This window comes from Cimex lectularius, unplaced genomic scaffold, assembly GCF_000648675.2.
Source record: "Cimex lectularius strain Harlan isolate CLEC.00 unplaced genomic scaffold, Clec_2.1 scaffold77, whole genome shotgun sequence".
NCBI lineage: Eukaryota > Metazoa > Arthropoda > Insecta > Hemiptera > Cimicidae > Cimex > Cimex lectularius.
The window spans coordinates 422355-439981 of record NW_019392836.1 but is presented as its reverse complement, the minus strand read 5'-3'; the positions used below and the strand labels follow the sequence as shown (position 1 = coordinate 439981).

General features: G+C 37.2%; 2 protein-coding genes across 4 annotated transcripts in view; one reads left to right on the top strand and one right to left on the bottom strand.

Moving 5' to 3' along the window:
• Positions 1-17627, bottom strand: part of LOC106669170 (protein vein) — a 130839-nt gene that overhangs the window by 68118 nt on the left and 45094 nt on the right. The window lies entirely within an intron of this gene.
• The window catches only part of LOC106669169 (vitamin K-dependent gamma-carboxylase), a 120503-nt gene continuing 111597 nt past the window's right edge, over positions 8722-17627 (top strand). Inside the window, exon 1 of the mRNA XM_014398470.2 lies at positions 8722-9441. The gene's annotated coding sequence lies outside the window, so the exon portion shown is untranslated. The remainder of the gene's footprint in view (positions 9442-17627) is intronic.

Here is a 17627-nt window from a genome sequence, read left to right as displayed (position 1 = left end):
CTTGGCCAAACTGAGAACTAATCATCCAAACGCCATATACAAGAATAAAACGACTATATTAAAAATATAAAAAAATACTTGTGAAATACTATCAGCAGTTTGATCGTTTCTGGTAGGCTAATTTTTGTTGAACGTTTTGGTCAAGCGAGTCCTCGGCCATCTTCTGTGAATCTCATGGATGGATGCGCATCAACTAAAAATGGCGAAATTCAGCACAAAGCTTCCTAAACCCAGCGTGAAGGGTCTGACCAGTTTGATCATAAGAGAACAAACCGATGAATATTTTTCTTAGATACTTTGATTAGAATTAACTATCCACGGCCTAGTTATTATAATTAGAGCGTAAAAAGATTATAGATTTCTTGGTTATATCTAAAAAACGGCTATAAAAATCAAAAACGTCCTGTCAAAGGATACCGGTTAAGGGTGGCCGATGATTTCTACAAATTCTCCACGGCCAAGGTGAAAATTGGCAAAGGCCGATAAATAATCCATATACGGATTACACTATTCAAATAAGGCCGGTTCGTAACGGGTCAGGTGTCGTATAAGTCAGGACCATGATTTACAGTATAGCTCCGGGCACTAGGCCTTTTATACAATACTGATCTCTCTATTAGCTTCGAGCTGATCCTGGATTAGGACTGACATTTATTTTTGTCCGGGCTTGAACGTAGAACTAAGAAATGGAAAAGGATTTAGGTGAAAAATGTTATAGTAAAGTAATCATCGAAGAGAAGAAAAATATGGCAAAGTGGAGAAATTGATGAAATTACACAGAGAAATGGAAGGGGGATAAATCAATCGCATGCAAAAAGACCTTCAGGAAATGTCAACCCATAGTCAATGTACATTTTATCCATCATGACAATAAACATGCAAACCTTTCACCAAAATATTAAGAAATAAGAATTTTACCTTGGCTGAAACCAAACCAAATCAATCGCAGGCCAGAAAACCTTCAAACGTTTTTGATATACTTAGTTGAATTTCTTTGGTAAAAATCTTCCGGGAACCCATAACAGTAGTTAAGGCAAGTTTTGTTTTATCCACTATATGAGGTGTTTAGTGACCGTTAGCCAGTGATTATTTGGAGATCGTGAGGTGCGGTCTGGTGTGACGTAGGTTTTAGAAAAACACGTTTCGATCTTTATTGAGATCATCTTCAGTGCTCAAAGTGTTTGTTTTTCGTTTAAATCTGTCATTCTTGTGTATCGTGTTGAAATCCATTGTGACAGTAAGCATCCAAATCTTTCGATAATATCTTACGAAATAAGAATGTTATCCTGATGAAACAACAGCATATCAATCGCAGGCCAAAAAACTTTAAAAATTATTTGTTACACTTGAACTTCTTTTGGTAAAAATTTTCAGCAAACCTACAAAGGTTTGTGCTTTATTCGATATGACAATAAACTTTCTAAACATTCACAATACCACGTTATTTTGGCGAGACATCAAATCAATCGCAGGCCAGAAAACATTCAACACATCTACACAGAAAAACAAACACTTTGAGCCGTGATGATGATATCAATAAAGATCGAAACGTTGACATGATAAAGAAAATGTTTTTCTAAAAGCTTCGTCACACCAGATCGCCTCTCACAATCTCCAAATAATGTACGTATTTTGTTGAAACGTTTTCGATAACTATAAAAATCTGCCTTTGTTTTATTCATTATGGCAATAAACAACCAAAACATTTGCCAATATCTGAAGAAATAAAAATGTTGTATTGGCGAAACGTCAGCAAATCAATCGCAGGCTAGCTAACCTACTAAATTATTTGATAATGTATGTACTATATTGTTGGGTCGACAAACATCACGTTATCATCGCCAGCCCTCTGAGCTTTAAGGGAAAATTCATCGTTTATTTTTTCCTTTAGAATTTTCTTTTCTTTCACACATCTTTGTCACTGACTCTGCCATATTTTGTCTCCTGTTTTCTTAGTTCGCTAGTTTACGTCAGGTTGTCAAGATACTATTAAAATGACAAGAAAATAAAAACACCTAACACATCAAGATTTTCACCCTTCCCACCCCAATAAATAGGATAATAATTAGCAAGATAATTATGTTAAAGTTTCGTTAAGCAATTTTTCGTCTAACAGGTAACAAATTTGGGTTTTTTAAAATTAAAATATATGTGTTGTGTTTAGTGACCGTTAGTTAATGATTATTTGGAGATCGTGAGATGCGGTCTGGTGTGACGTAAGTTTTAGAAAAACATTTTCTTTATCGTGCCAACGTTTCGATCTTTATTGGGAACTTCTTCATGTCCTGGGATTTTATAAACATTGTTTAAATCCCAGGCCCTGAAGAAGTTCCCAATAAAGATCGAAACGTTGGCACGATAAAGAAAATGTTTTTCTCAAACTTACGTCACACCAGACCGCATCTCACGATCTCCAAATAATTATTAAAATATATATTACTCATACCTTAATAGTAAGAAAAAATCCTCTTGCTATGAAACTACCCACCCACACAGACCTAAAAATTCCTTTTATCATGTCAAGTTTCATAAAACTGAAATAAAACTGAATATTACTAATGCCTTAATAGTAAGAAAAAATCCTTCATGCTCCAGTTTGTGACAATCGTATTTACGTAACAGACCTAACAACTCTCCCAGCCACAAAAATCCTCAAATTCAGAACACTCATCCTCATGAATTCCCTCAAACCTTCCTTATGGAAGTGACACAATTTCTTTATTAAATAGGCATAGTATGCATCATTGGAGTACTGCCAATGGGTTATTTTTCTTATCTTCTTTTTAATTGTATTTTTTAATAAGAAAATGAAAGTAGTTATAAGTCTGGGTCAGCAAGACAGTCCCTTCTTTGAGAAGAGTTTGTGAAAATTACACTAGTATGTAAAGTTTTTTCTCGAGGCGGTAAAAAGTAAAATAAAGATGGTTTGTACTACTAATTTCTGTACTGCCGTTTTGGTAAGTTTGCCCTTGTGACAAGGCTGGCATGTTGTAATCTAACGGTATAAATTTGAAATTTCGGGTTGTTATGTCAGTTAAATTCGTGGTTCCAAACGGAATCCTCTGTGATTTAATCTTTTCTTATTAAACTGCTAATTGATGTATAATAAGTGAAGTTTCCCCTAATTCAAGCCTACTCCTGAGTGAGTTTTCGTTTTTCTTTAGTCACAGACGGAAATTAATGTAATTTTCGGTACGTTTAATAAGGGGCATTAAAAGTTTATTCCATGAATAATTTATAGGCTGATCTCTAAATGCATACTCGCGTAGGAGCTCTCACATATCATTCGGGCCGCGGCCGACAGACACGGCCATCAGTAGGAAAAGTCTTGAAAAGTCTAGAGGACTACGAATTCCGGCAGGCCGTAAAAGTTAACTACGGACTCTTGATTAATGTAATAACAGGTCATTACAGAGCGATCCTCTTCTGTGACAATTAACGATAAATATTTAGACGACGGGAATCGCCGGAATTCCACGGCAGGTGACTCAGATCGTCGATTCGAGCCCGGGCAGCCCGGAGATGTTTAATTGTACGGTGCCGCCGATGGGTTATCTGTCACATTGAGATGCATTGTAATTTCATAATAACAGGCTACGGAGTGGGACAAATGTGCCTGGCTGATGTCACTCCCGGCCGCAATCATCCCGGCACCGGCTTTACATCCTCGAAAAACAAGGCCGGGGGTCGTAAAGCAGTCGGGATTACCGGTAAACATTTACATCATCCTCCGATGGGATGCGACATTCGCCCGCATTTAAAATCCACCGTTTACTGAACTTTACATCCAATCACAGTTAATTATCTATTTAGGGTTCTGACTCGGCACTACGGTCTGAGGTTTATTTAAAGTTTCCCTCCCCTCGCTCGAGCGATACGCAACATTTATCATATTAATGTGCCATGCACAAAGCAAGGTCAGACAACCCGGTGGCCGCTTATAAATACGTACAGAGACGCCGAAACGTAAATCGTTTTCCTTCTTAACTGGAATTCCTCAATCTTGTCGCTACATGGGAGCCTCCAACTCCGAGGAGACGCTAAGCCGATAAAGTTCTTATATGTAAATCAGCCGACGCGATTTGGCTTACAAGACCGACGACAATAATTTCACTCCATTTACAACTTAACTCCTTCTCAGACCTTGTTCGTATAGACAAGGTCTACATTTCAATTATCACTCATCTACCATTTCATCCTTTGTCACTGTTTTCTGAAGACAAGGCACAATAATCTCCTTGTATCGATCTTAATCCGTTTCAAGATTTGGGCAAATAAAATGTTAGCAGACCCACGCATTTTCAACTTGACTGCCAAGCAACAAAAGCAATAGACACGATATGTAAAAGGCATGATTGACAAAGTAACAAAATCTGAAGAGACGAAACGTGTCTGATAGAGCTAAATAACAGACACAGGCAGGCAAAACATGATGTTTTTCGTTCGACCACCCCTACTTAACGGTTAGCAATCTTAAACCCAGCGATAGAGGGTTTAGGTGAAAATCAGCCTCAATCTCTTCACTGACAGTTCACATTATACTACAAATGTATTATAGTATAAATAGCCTACCCTATACATAGTGGCTCGTGAACAGACTTTGATTGTCCAGACGGTTATTCTACATGACAAATTGTATGAAAGAAGGGGTATTCACGATGTTTGTAAGATTAACTCGTGTTAACGCGAATAGAGAAATGTCCAGTAAGATCGTGAACAATCCTTCTTTTCTTAGCATGTTAAACATTAATTTTTCCGTAACGCTGCGCGTGGCAATTGGTAGAACCAAAAATAAAGCTACAACAGTCCTTGAAGACTTGTTGTGGTTTGTTATGGTTTTGTTTTGTGTTAAATTGTAAGATGGCAGAAGTTAATAAAAAAGGAAAATTAATCAACTCTTTCATTCAAAATGCTATCTATGCACTCGAAAAGTACTCACAAATGACACGCTTCAATAGATGCCGGCATACCTAACTTGTATCCTAACCTCTAACTTCCTACAATTTTTTAGGATAGGGGATGTATCTACTTGAATGAGAGTATAAGGACAGGTCAGAAATTAATAAAAGAAATGTATTGATCTGATTTAATTAATGAGTATTTGAAAATAAAAATACGTGTAAACAAAAAATAGCTGTTAAATTCATGGCTGCCATGTTGGTTGCCTACGCCCTAACGGATAGCAATGTGACTGACTACATTTTCGGCCATCTAAGATTGGCTCTGGCCTGTTAGATCGAGAATGTTAACTAGCCGATTCTAACAAGTTTACGTCATCATTTTTCTCGATCTAACAGGACCTAACAGAGTAAACAGGGTTAACACAAAGATGGTGAATACCACTAGAGTCTTTATTGTCCAAAGTCTGATTCTCAATTGTATTCGAGATATTTCACTTTTCGGGTAGATTCAACCTTTCACAGCTTTATTCCATAAAGGCTCCTTGTAAAATGTTAATCTTACTGTAAATTTGAATAAACCATTGGAAAAATAAGTGACAACGCCATAGATTCATTTGTTTTCATCAGTATTACTTTAAGCAAAGAAAATTCAAAATCAAGTCACTCTTAACACGACACACAAGAATGACACAAAAACATTTTCTTTATCGTGCCAACGTTTCGATCATTATTGAGATCATCTTCAGGGCTCAAAGTGTTTGTTTCCATGTAAACAAAATTGTACAGGGTATTTTATTACAAGCGACCCGTTTATACACAAAAAAATCTACAATTCTGGCACTCTTTCCCGAAAATAATGGGATTACAATATTACATGTGCATTCACCTGGTTGTCCATCAAAAGTATGGAGATTTCAACTTTAAATTTCAAAGAGAAGAGTCAAGGGACTCAGTCAGCCTTAAATTTCTGGCAGAAGCAGTGGCCAGCTGCAAAAATTTATGTTGAATCTATTGTAACTTATTAATGTTTGATGTGTTACTGAAATTACGTGCTGGACACGCATATAACATCGGCATACAGACTGTCAACTGAGCAAAGGAAAAAGTAGCCATATTACCGCTTGGCCTTTGACTATAAGATTGTTTATGTGTGGACCAAAATTGAAATTTGAGTCGAGTGTTATACACATATACGTTTCTATACATATGTAGGTATTGGTCCTTGAACCAATTAACAGACTTTTCCCCAAGTGAAATATTGTGGGATAGCTGAGGCCTACGTTTAGTGAAAACAATGCAGCTCATTTTGGATGTATTAATTTTTACCTTCCATCTAGTTAAAAAAAAATTAAAAACTATCCTGTAGGAGGGACATTCGTATTATAAACAAATACTAAAGTTTATATAATTTATCTATTTTATTTACAAAGAATTTAAAACCAATTGTTGTCTTTGCTGTATGAAACTGTACGTCAAATTTATTTTAATTTTGTATATATGTATTGTCAATACTTTGCATGTTTTATTCTCTTCTTAGGGTGAAGAGAATGTTGAGAATGTTTCGTTCCCAAAGGAAAAAAAAGAAATTTAATTACTATGGACCCTATCCCACCTTTATCTGCATTCCTGACTGCTCTATATGATACCTTCCTTTCTGGGTCCGATTGTTCTTGCAGTGCCTAAGTTTTGACAGAGACATATATGGCTACGTATTTGATAATCTTCGCCGATGAACTGTAAATAAATTAAAGTTAATATTTTTAGTATATAAGGATGATACTGCGAAGGTTTATGGTGCGGGCGTTAAAGAACGCGTCCGACTTAAACAATCGCGGAAAAAAATGTATTTCGAAAGTTATTTTATTGCGTTAACAACGGAGTAAAAGTAAAAGTTAGTTTCCCACATTAGCTATTCAGTACAATGACAAGTAATCTTCAATTTATAAACATCTCGGAGCGGTTCCCAGGGCGGTATTAGGCGGTCAATAATTAAGAAGCTACCAATGATGAAATCAATTTTCTAAACTACACACCGAGGAAGCACCCCGACCGCATTCCAAAGACTTCCTTTTAATTATACGCATTATCATATATTTATACGTGGAGCAGTACATCAGCCTTAATTTGGGAGCCGACTTGTGCTACAGCTCAATCCCTGTCCCGGACGGCGTTACCACTTTTATCTTTTACCCTGTAACCATCATTACCCTATTCTACGGATCATTCATCATTGCGTTTCCGCTTCCTCGAAACGATTTTCATAGTACCGGGAAGAACGGACACGCCCGGGTTATAAACTCGGTGTGAAGTGGGTAAGTGTGCTTCCCATTTTAGGAGTCCGCGAGACCACGGACAAGGCTAGTCGGCCGTATAGGATTTACGGAAATTCCTAGTCCAATAAGGGCAAAACCCACCGTAAATTATAATACATTAACCTAATCATGAGCTATTATGATTTCAAAGACCCCCTGGTTTTTTTATACACTCCACTACAGTTCTATCAGCATCTTTTATATTATCTCAGTTAACGGTCAGTAGTTAACACCAAATGATTAATTTTTCTTCACAAACAAGAGCAGTACAATTACAGAGAATCGGTGAGTTTCTTTGATTAATGTATATATAACACTGTGCAAATACAAATGGGTTTTACACAAAGATGGAGGTTTTCCAGACAGTCTTGATTTTACAACCTCCAATTATAAAGTAATCCAAGTATTTAGTAAACGTGGGAAAAACACGATGACGACAGATTTATGTGCAAAGAAAGAAATCTTCGTGGGACTCTCTTTCTCCATGACTTATTTGGGAAACAATGAGGAAATGACAAAACCTAGCCACTTTCAGCCTAGCTGTTGATATATAGCACATCGACCAAGAATAAATATACAATTTTGACTGAAAAAATTAAGTAAATTTTTATAATTCTTTGGTATAATCATAATTAGTGAGATTTTCAATTTGCTCCAGATCTCACTAACGATCATATTATAATATCCATTTTTTTAAATAATTAAAGTGATCTACAGATATGCAAAAAAAAAGCATAAAAGGGGGTTAGTTCTTCCCTAAGTACATACCAAATGAACGTACACTTAGGTACGGAATGTAGGTGGGTGTTGGGCGTGGTGTGTACGGTATTTATAGAACTATAAAGTAAAGAGGAATAAAGATAACAATTTTAGTGTGTGTGGTTTGTGCGTATGCGCATGGTTGTGTGGGGGGTTTACCCATCCATTCTCTATCCATATATCTATTTAACTATCCATGCCTCTCTCTCACCTTCTTTATGGATTTCTATTTGTTACGTAAGTGCATCTTCTATCCAAAATATCTAAATTTACGATAAATATATGTCAATCTGTCTATAAATACATTTTGCCTAGTATATCGTTCCATTCAACGAGCTACTGCCTGATTTATGCCTGGGAGAGAGGTCCCTAAATCCTATGGGATTTGGTAAAAAGCCTTAAGCCTAACGAGGAGCTCGAGACGATGATGGAGATTGAACAAAAGAAAAAAATTGTTCCACTGCGCAAGGTCATAAAGAAGCTGATTTATGGTATCCTAAACCATCATTGTTCACTACGTAACTTTAATGAAATTGAAGGATAATAATATTCGTGTAGTTTATTGCAATGTTCTAGTTTAATGTTGCCCCCATATATCTCCACATTACAAACAATTATATCAAACTGTATTTAGACAGGGAGAAATGTCTAAGTACTCTTCCATCAGGTGCTCGATAATAGTGCTAGTTATGCTGACTGAGCCCAGGATGTAAAGAGCCCAGTTATGCGAAATGTTTCGTTTTTTTTTCGAGAATCTTGACCTCCTGAGTCGTCTACAGCTTGACATAAATAATAAGGAAAAATCTTTACACCGGCTTTAAGTGTAGCGAGATATCGCCATTAGAGATAGACATCGCGGGTTATTAACCCTAGGTTGTCCTCCAGGTACTTGGCTTTTATTTACGCGTTATTTATGATGCAGTAAATAACAATTGCCGGGGGTTTGGAAACCTTGTACGTTCCGATCGCGGACATCTGTGGGACGGCCTGGGACCTCTGCCGGGGGGTCCCGGGGGAATAAATCAAACTCGAGGCGGCCGAAAACACGTTGTGAGTCAGTCGCTTCCTTCTGCTCCACCCACATTATTTTAATCGTCATCGGAGGAATAACAAGGTCAGTGGCTATAACCTCGAGACGATCCCTCCTCCTTCTCGTCGTTGGTGGCCGGACGGCAATTAACAGGATTCAGATCCCCCGCTAGTTAATACAGGGACTCTGCAAGTGTGTTGGTGCCGATTCTGGAGGAATGGCCGTCCATCTGGGTCACGGGCCCCCCTGGAACCACCTTCCCTTTAAATTGCCCTGCGCCAACGAAAGGACACATTCGACATCTCATCCTTGAACTTCCGCATAGTCGCCGAGTGATTCAGTACATTGTGACATACGTGTACTGACAACAGAACTCATTATGAATCACTGCGCTGCATTCCTACGATTCTTCAGACGATTTTCGTGAAGGGTGAACCATGTAAATGCATTATTAATTTTAAACTACACAAATAATTAATTAGATACGGAAAACAGCTAAATGCAGAAAATAAATGAACAGGCAAGACTGTATGTCAAGATGAGTCAATACGTTTAAGTTAATTATATACAGAAATAGAATCTAAGTTGGGCCAACATAGGTATAGATCGATAAAGTATTTANTCTCTCTCTCTCTCTCTCTCTCTCTCTCTCTCTTTTCAGTTTCTCGCTTTCTCATCCTCACTTTTATACATCTATATCTCACTTTTATAGATCTATATCTCATTTCTTCCTGCTATCTTTATCTTTCCTCCCTTTCTCTATCTCTATCTTTCTCTGGTGTGTTTCCTGCCTCCCTATTGCTTCCTTTCTTCCCACTTCTCTCTGTGTCTCTCTCTCTCTCTCTCTCTCTCTCTCTCTCTCTCTCTCTTTTTAAACTCTCTTTTTAAACTCTCTCTAATTAAAACTTTTAAAAACTCTCTATTTAAAATCATAATTATTAAATATAATTGGGTTATTACAATTTCATTTTCAATCTAAATGAATGACTTTGGTTGAAGGATTAAATAATTAATCATTTTATTTGAACTGTTATTTTTGTAGATGACAGACATTGTTTTCAGTAAGCTTTTGGTGAGGAGCTCCTTGGTATTTAAGACAAGCCTTTTTCTCTTTTTGAAAATATTAACCTTTTAAATCTGGGTTTCTTGAATCAAATGTTAACCTTTCGTTTGTGAACACATTAGTAAAGCGGTATTTTTTTATTTACATTTTTATTGATTTTGTATATGATGGAATCCGAGAGATCCTAATTTAGGAGATAAGGAAAGATCGAGACAAGAAATTGTCAGGCACTGTTAGTAATTTGTTTTATTTTTCTAGTTATATTTCTATTTTCCCCCTATAGGATTTTTTTTATCGTGAAATGAGCAAATTCCTACTTTCAAACCTTGGCAATAATTGTTAAATGTGTCTCAATTGTTTAAACTATACAGCTATAATTTTTTTTATTATATACACATTTATTTTATATGAGCGATATAAGGTTGTGATTTATTTTTCCAGTACCTCTTTGTTATTTAACTCAGTTTGATATGCATAATTCGTATTTATGATTTAGCCTGGGCGTGGCATAAAAGATTAGGACCAACAATAAGCTGAGAAAACAGAGGGTCGAATTACCGTTACGGGATAAATAGAATGATAAAAAGGGAGGCAAAATAGACATAGCCCTCCTATGAATTAACGCCCGTGTTTCAGTTGATATATTATTGCACGTGTGTACGTAGGGTAAGGATCGTGGGTAAAGGCGAGGATCAGCTGTTTTCGCCACCCCAAGAGGGCTAAATAAGTAAACACCACCCCTATCGGCCTGGTGGGACACCCTCTTTGCCAAGATAGGGACAAATACATCTACCCTCTTTCACCAGTGTCACAACAGTATTTGTCACAAATAATCTCTCCCCGATGCGACGGTGAAAGTTGAAACATTCGCCCTCTCTCCTCTCCCATCTCACGTCTAGACGGCATCGATTTTACTCCCTTTTATTTTTCCAAGCTGCCACTATAAGTTGTGAGAATAGCGACAGTAGTTTTGGTGATAAATTTCTATTCCCCCCCCCCTATTGGAAGTTTTTTTTATCGTGAAATAAGTGAATTCCTACTATCGAACTTTGGAAATAATTGAAAAATGTGTCTCAGTTGTTCAAACAACACAACTATATTTTTTATTATACATACAATTCTTCTATTTGACATATAAAAGGGAAAATCATTTTTTTTTAATCATGAACCCATTGATCTATAATGCATAAATGTGTGGTGATTACACTTTTCTCTACATCCTACATGTATTTGTTAAATTTAAACAATGTTTGTAAACCCCAGGCCCTGAAGATGATCTCAATAAAGATCGAAACGTTGGCACGATAAAGAAAATGTTTTTCTGAAACCTGCATCACACCAGACCGCATCTCACGATCTCTGTATAATTAATGCATAAAGTTATCAAATCGTCCTAGTTTTAAATTAATTGGGTAATAAAGATTTAATTAAACTGTTTAGACTAAACCACCTATTATAAAAGGTATATATATATGTATCTGTCGATCATCAATGTCCTATCTTCACAATCACTGTCCTTGCATTTTTAATTTATCGCTCGTTTGTCTTTTTTTACTCTGACACTCTCTCTTTCCCTCATCTATCTATCTGTCTGTGCGCGCACTTGTATCTCACTTTCCTTTTGCGCTCTCCCTCTAGCTATCTATACATCTCTCTCTCTCTCCCTCTCTGTTTCTCGCTTTCTCATCCTTACTCTTACAGTCTATCTATATCTCACTTCTTCCTTCTATCTTTATCTTTCCTCCCTTTCTCCATCCAAATATCGTTCTCTATGCCTGTCTCCTGTCTTCGTATAAATAAAAGGGAAAATCTACTATATATATTTTTTTACGTAGATACGTAGTTGTATGTCAGAACAATTTAGTGACAATGATTGTGATTAAATGTAATTAGTGTTTATTTTTAGTAAAAAATGGTCATAATCACTAGCATCCCTGCATTTCTATCGCTCGTCTGTCTTGTTTTGCTGTCTGACACTCTCTCTTTCTTCATCTATCTATCTATCTATCTGGCGAGAAATTGAGGGGAGAGAGAGAGTGAGTGAGGGGGAGAGAGAGAGTGAGTGAGGGGGAGAGAGAGAGTGAGTGAGGGGGAGAGAGAGCGCGCGCAAAAGGAACGTTAGGTACATGCAGGCGCACACAGATAGTCAGAGAGATAGATGAAGAGAGAGCGAAAGACAGCAAAACAAGACATTGAATATTTGGGAAAGCAATGTGTTGTTTTGCGGTCTTACACTATCTCTTTCTTCGTCTATCTATCTATCTGTCTGTCTGGCTGTCTGTCTGCCTGTGTGCGCGCGCGCATGTATCTCACGTTCCTTTTGCGCGCTCTCTCTATCTATCTCTCTCTCTCACTCTCTCTCTTTCTCTCTCAATTTCTCATCCTGGCTCTTCTATCTGTCTATCTAAATCTCACGTTTTCCTTCTATCTTTATCTTTCCTCCCTTTCTCTATCCATATATCTTTCTCTATGTCTGTTTCCTCAACTGGAAGTTTTTTTAATCGTGAAATAAATGAATTCCTACTTTCAAATTTTGGTAATAATTGGAAAATGTGTCTCAATGGTTCAAACAATACAACTGTATTTTTTATTACATATAAAATTATTCAATATGACATATATAAAAGGGAAAATCTGCTGTATATTTTTTTACGTACGTACGTAGTTGTATGTCAGAACAATTTAGTGACAATGATTTTAATTAAATGTAATTAATGTTTATTTTTAGTAAAAAATTAAATTATTTAATTAAAATTAAAAAAAGGATCCGTATCAATTTTTCAACATGGAACATTGGGCCAGGATATCTATATAGATTGAGCATCTTTTATCATGAACCAAAACCCATTGATCCATTTATGTATAAAGTTATTAAGTCGTCCTAGTTTCAAATTAATTGGGTAATTTTTTTTTAAGTTGAAAAGCTACGTTTTTCATTCCATTGTCAGAACATTTAAAGAAATCAAAATCCTTTGAACAAATAACAGTTAGAATAACCCCAATGATATCAAATGATCTGAGATCTTGGATACGTGTAATGCGGCAGGTTTTGTCATTGGTCAACTCCGTTTATTTTGTAGAACCTGAGACGACACCGGCCAGTCATAATTTCCGAGTAGAAGAGCCGTTTTTACAGAAGGACGGCCCGAGGTGAGGTGATAACAGATGGGCGAGCTGAGGGAATGAAGTAATAATTCCCGAGACGCCCGGGACCCAAGCTACTCGTGACTGCTACCGTTTGCTACCATCTCACGGAGGAGCCGGTACCTGTTTGCCACTGAAACGGCCCCTTCGCCACGGCCTGGCTTTGGATTCGGAAAAAGAGCGAAAACCATGACCGATCCGCATAACAGCGGGAATTAAGAATAGTAGAATATCGTCACTTATCAAAATAAAAGAAGTGAGGATAGGTTCTTATCCGGAATTATCCCTTCTTTTCCTTAAGATTTAATCTGAAAGCAAAATTCGTAAGAGAAATTTGATGCAAAAGTCTCGCTCTGCCTTACTCTGCCTGCCTGTCTATCTTCTTCACATTCATTCTTACTCTCACTTTTTTTGTCTATCACTACTTAACAGTTTCGCTCTCACTTTACCATTCTTCTTCTCAACTTTCATTCCAAGATTTTCCTATCGTTGCATTTTATTTTTTTCAAAGCAGGCCTGGATCGAGTGGAGAATAAGCTACCCGCGGTGAATGAAATCGTCTGACCGTAATCGGCCAGGGAAAAAAGGACGGCGATTGAAGAATGTCGGGCAGGAAAAAATCGTCAATTCGGATCGACAACGTGAATAAAAGAGTTCATTAAGTGCCAATAAAATATACAATCAAGTTTAAGAAATATAAGAAAAAGTGAGAGCTAATGATTCGTTCTTCCTTATCGGGAGGAAAGTGTTCCGGCTCAATTTTCACACACGCCCGATTTATCGACGAGGCCTCTCTTCCGCTCTTACGGGCAATCCCTCTTTCCCCGTCATAATAAAGATCACAGTTGTCAGATAAACGGATTTATCCCACTCCGTGCCGAATCCTCCCGGCTTTAACTCATCCACCGTCCGGCACATAAACTAGTTAGAAATTTGCTACATTTAGCCGACGGCCACTCTATAAAGAGTGCATAACACACTTCGACCCTCTAGAGGCTATGAGTTGGAAATAGTCCAAAAAAGAGGGGGGACCTTTTGGCAGACGTATTTTCTACCGTCTTCTCCCTCTCAAAAAACAGTCGATACCATCTCCTTTCATTGTCTTATATTAAAAAAAAAATTACTAAATTAACACAATGGTTTCTTAAAAATATCTAAAGTTAGACAGTAACGTGCACATGGTCGTCCGTTGATCCTACGAGGGTCACAGGTTCTCACTGATGATAAGAAATCTTACGATAACACAACATTACATTATCACTATAGAACTGTATGGATGAAATTTAATCAAACAATTTTCACGATATGGTTGATGATTACGTGGGAGGCGCTGTAACCGCAAGAAGGTTGTCGGTAGGCGTTACCGGCAACCAAGTCGTCGTCACCAACATTGGGGTGAAAGTCCTCGGACTACCATACCCCATCCTCGTTAGAGTTTACTGGTTAAGTTTCAAATAAATAAAAGAAGATAAAAATTCACAGATGGAGAGAGAGAGAGAGAGAGAGAGAAAGAGAGAGAGAGAGAGAGAAAGAGAGAGAGAGAGAGAGAAAAAAAGAGAGAGAGAGAGAGAGAGATGGATTGACAGGACTGAGATAAAAATAAAGATGTATAGGTAGGGACAGAGAGGATTGAATAGAAAAATTCATAGATGGAGAGAGAGATTGATTGATTGATCTATTAATGATTTATTTATTCTCGCAAAATCGGGTTTACATAAACCACTCTTCCATTTAGCGAGAGTGAGTGGGGAGGGGGAGAAAGAGAGGAGAGAGTGATGTGTGAGAAGATGAGACAGATTGGATGACATAACGGCAGTACCATTGGGTAAGCGTGAATTAGCTTATAAAAATGAAGAGATGTATTACGAAGAAAGAGGAAGTGAGATGAAGATCATGGACGAGTTAGATTGCCATTCATTCACATATTGTCTGATCGTCCTGCATATGTCCGACTGTTAGTATGTATTTATGATGCATGTAATTGTAAAATTGGGAGAGTTAAACTTCCGGTTTGCATCAAGTGTTTATCACCGTTAATGCCACATGTGATATATTAAAATTATGTGTTCTATGAACTGTCATTTCTATCAAAATCGTTCGTATACCAGACTAAACATAAGTAAAACGGAATTGTAATCTTTTTTTGACTGCTGTGCACACAGGAAATTAATCATCTCAAGCATGTCGTTCGTAATCGAGTGTAATTCAAGGTCTGGTTTATTATATTTTCTCTCTTATCGGTGACGTGTGTGTGGACTCGGTTGCGTGTCATAACCGTAAACTAAGATAATTGTGTTTCAATGGCAGGGTTCTGTACCTAGACAGCGGCGTGGGCTTGGATTCTATTACAATTTCTCGGATTAACTGGCCCAGTTTGCAATTAAGGCATTATTGCCACAATAGGTTTGACTTTATCAGCGAGATTCCAGTCTTCCTTTCATCTGCGTAAAACAATTCGTCACCAAATACGGTGGAAAAATGCCGGACAAGGTGGAAAATTTGCCCCACGGGTATTTATGGGACCTCGAAAACGGTGGGACAAAGGAAGTTACGGAAAGGAGACGCATTCACAAAAGGAAAGCATAAAAACCTTACTAAAATTATTTCAATTCTGGGATTTCAGGATCTTTTTTCTTCCCTTTTCGAATTTGTCTACCAACAGACCACATACCTTGATCAGTTTAGCATGTGTTCGTACACTCGCAGACAAACAACCACCAGATTTTCACCTCAGCCTGATACCATTGGGTTTTTTTAACAGGTTCTTAAAACCAATTCATGAGTTTAATCATGTTTTGCACGAATCACTACTTTCGATATGTTTCTATTCCCTGTATCATCATCAAAACTGATTAAGCAACCATCACAAACTACAAAATACATACTAAACCTTAGTTAATTATAATGTTATTAAATTATTTTACTTTTATGGTATACGTAATTTAATATACAATCGCGCTGTTTTGTACCTGGTAATTATTAAATATTTTGTATAAATTACTCATTTTGCTTATCACTCTCACTCACTTACTCTCTCTCTCTCTCTCTCTCTCTCTCTCTCACCCTCTCCCTCTCCCTCTTTCTTTCTGATATATATTTTAATCTAATTAAGCCCTAGTTTTCCACTCTTTCTTCTACGACTCTGAAGTTCTCTCTCTCTCTCTCTCTCTCTCTATATATATATATATATATATATATATATATATATATCAATCTATCTATCTCTGTTTGTTTGCGCTCTTCATTTGTTTATGCGAATGGGAGAAATATGTTCTACTCACTAGGTTCTCACTTCTCCCTCTTTCAGATTTTATTCAGAAGAAATTGCCCGAACGACTTTCAGTATTCAATTTGATAATTAAATTTTTATCCGTTTGCGATTATTTTTTAAGTGTAAAGAAGGTAAAAGAAGACCTGGGATCTCAAGAGTTCTGAGTAAGCATTATCCTTTCGCAAACGACAAATAAAAGTTAAGGATGGGTCAAACACGGCGAAAACAAAACATTTTCCGAACAAGATTGTTGTAAATAATATATATTGTCTTTATAAATAATCAAAATTAATTGGATAGTTTGATAGGTGAAATCCGATTGTTTATCTTAGTATAGCTTAATTTGTTTTAACTATTGGATGGAAGGTTTTACGGATGATTGTGAATGTGATTTCAAGTTTTTCGAGGATATATTTTCATCAACTGTTTCATAAAAATATGTAAATGTAATGTTTTTTCGTTTACCTTTTCGTTGGGCCCATTTCAGTCTCGAGAAATAACAAGCCAGCGTTCCCAAGACATGAGTAGCTCGTATTCGTTATTATTATTTCTCGTCGTGTGTTTATCAAATGGGAAACCGAGAAAGGGCCCGGCTGCAATTGTTTTTCTACGGCTGACCGATTTGGTTATCGGTGGAAGTTGAAGGACGCACCGCGAGATCCGAAGCCGTCGTGACGTCTGGTCCGTAAGGTCCCCGCTATTTACATCCGGACCCGATATAGATCACCATAATGGCGATTGTTCCGAGCCTCACCTTCCCCTAGTCAATAGCCCGAGACACAATGTGAAACCGTATTATTAGAATTACGCGATTCCGACGCCGTGAACCTCGTAGAAGGATTTCCCTGAGAAGCAAACTCTTCCCTACCTATTTTCCCAAGTGACTTTCCTCGTGCACGATCGGGAATTTTCCGCTTATCATCTTCCACATTTAATCGGTAATTTTTGTTATTTTAATGGATATATTTTTCTCACCACTATATTAATTTAACATGAGAGTGAAATTTTTTCTTGGAGCCTGCGGGGTAATTAATCTGTAGTAAGGTCATTTATTCCCCTTTATAAGGGGTGGAGCCAAAACGAGTCTGACAGACCAAAGCAAAGAGGATAGGCGGACCAACATTATCAGAAACCATATAGTTATCTA